Consider the following 2500-nt stretch of genomic DNA (forward strand, 5'->3'; position numbering starts at 1 on the left):
TCAAACGCTAGAAGTTGGCGGGGATGTCTCTCTTGTGGCTCACGGGGCTGTTAGGGTCGCACAGAAATGCCTCGGAATGGGAAAACGGGTCATTTTTGTGTGGCCACATTGCATAGGAACGGCATGAAACTTCCAGAGGCATTTGCAGCAGGAATGCATGTGCACTCAAAAACGTCTATATTTTTCACGGATAGACCCCGTGAAACGCTATAAATTGGCGGGGATGTCTCTCTTGTGGCTCACGGGCGCTGTTAGTTAGGGTCGCACAGAAATCCCTCGGAATGGGAAAAGGGGTCATTTTCGTGTTGCCACATTGCGTACGAACGGCATGAAACTTCCAGAGGCATCTGCAGCAGAAATGCATGTGCACTCAAAAACGTCTATATTTTTCACGGATAGACCCCGTGAAACGCTAGAAATTGGCGGGGATGTGTCTCTTGTGGCTCACGGGGCTGTTAGGGTCGCACAGAAATCCCTCGGAATGGGAAAACGGGTCATTTTCGTGTTGCCACAATTGGCATACGAACGGCATGAAACTTCCAGAGGCATTTGCAGCAGAAATGCATGTGCACTCAAAAACGTGAATATTTTTTCACGGATAGACCCCGTCAAACGCTCGAATTTGGCGGGGATGTTTCTCTTGTGGGTCACGGGGCTGTTCGGCTCGCACAGAACTCCCTTGGTCCACCTGATTCGTGCATACAGGCAGCAACTAAAACTCTGTAAACCTGCTGTGAGGACATCTAAACAGTGGACCAGTGAGGCTGTGGAAGATTTGCGGGCGTGCTTAGACTGTACTGACTGGGATATGTTCACGACTGCTACCAATAGTCTGGATGAACTCACAGAGGCTGTGTACATCAGCTTCTGTGAGGACTGCTGTATCCCAACACGTACCAGGGTGAACTTTAACAACAACAAGCCCTGGTTCTCAGCAAAGCTCAAAAGGTTGAGGTTGGAGAAGGAGGAAGCGTTTAGGAGTGGGGATAGAGACAGATTCAAGGAGTCGAAGAACAGGTTTAGCAAAGCGGTGAGAGAGGCTAAACGACTGTACTCAGAGACACTAAAACACCAGTTCTCTACTAACGACGCTGCTTCTGTCTGCCAAAGGGCTCAGGCACATCACCAACTACAAACCCAGAGCGCCCCACACCACTAACGACTCCCGCCTAGCCAACGACCTGAACGAGTTCTACCGTAGATTTGAAAGACAATTGGACTGTCCTGAACCACCCCTTCCCACCCAAGAGGCCCCATCCCCCACCCATACTACAGAAACGACTCTCTCCTTTCAGGAGGGAGAAGTTAATGGGCTTTTCAAGAGGCAGAATCCACGCAAAGCAGCCGGGCCGGACTCTGTCTCTCCAGCCACCCTCAGGCACTGCGCTGGCCAGCTGTCTCCGGTGTTCACCAACATCTTTAACACCTCCCTGGAGACATGCCATGTACCAGCCTGTCTCAAGTCCTCCACCATCATCGCTGTGCCCAAAAAGCTAAGGCCAACAGGACTAAATGATTACAGACCGGTCGCCCTTACATCTGTGGTAATGAAGTCTTTTGAGCGCCTGCTCCTGGCACACCTCAAAGCCATCACAGACCCTCTCCTGGACCCCCTTCAGTTTGCCTACAGAGCCAACAGGTCTGTGGACGACGCAGTTAACATGGCCCTCCACTTCACCCTACAGCATGTGGACGCCCCAGCATCCTACGCCAGGATCCTGTTTGTGGACTTCAGCTCTGCCTTCAACACCATCATCCCTGCCCTGCTTCAGGACAAGCTCTTCCAGCTGAACGTGCCCTACTCCACCTGCAGGTGGATCACAGACTTCCTCTCTGACAGGAAGCAGTGCGTTAAGCCGGGAACAGAAGTCTCTGACTCCAGGTCCATCAGCACGGGAACTCCTCAGGGCTGCGTCCTTTGCCCACTGCTCTTCTCCCTGTATACCAACAGCTGCGCCTCCAATCATCTGTCCGTCAAACTCTTGAAGTTTGTCGGACGACACCACCCTCATTGGGCTGATCTCTGGTGGGGATGAGTCTGACTATAGGTGGGAAGCTGACAACCTGGTGACCTGGTGTAGCCAGAACAACTTAGAGCTAAATGCTCTAAGGACAGTTGAGATGGTTGTGGACTTCAGGAAGAATACAGCCCCACTCACCGCCATCACCCTGTTAGACTCCGCAGTCAAAATTGTGGAGTCCTTCCGCTTCCTGGGCACTATTCTCTGCCGGGACCTCAAGTGGGAACTGAACATCAGCTCCCTCGCCAAGAGAGCTCAACAGAGGATGTACTTTCGACGGCAGCTGAAGAAATGCAACCTGCCAAAGACAATGATGGTGCAATTCTATACAGCGATCATTGAATCCATCCTCACCTCCTCCATAACCGTCTGGTACGCTGCTGCCACTGCCAAGGACAAGAGCAGACTGCAGCGTATCATGCACACTGCTGAGAAGGTAATTGCCTGCAATCTACCAACCCTCGAGGACCTGCACACGA

The sequence above is a fragment of the Petromyzon marinus genome, unplaced genomic scaffold (assembly GCF_048934315.1).
Source record: "Petromyzon marinus isolate PM22_M1 ecotype Great Lakes invasive population unplaced genomic scaffold, UKy_Petmar_22M1.pri1.0 PM_G_Scaffold_149, whole genome shotgun sequence".
Classification (NCBI taxonomy): domain Eukaryota; kingdom Metazoa; phylum Chordata; class Hyperoartia; order Petromyzontiformes; family Petromyzontidae; genus Petromyzon; species Petromyzon marinus.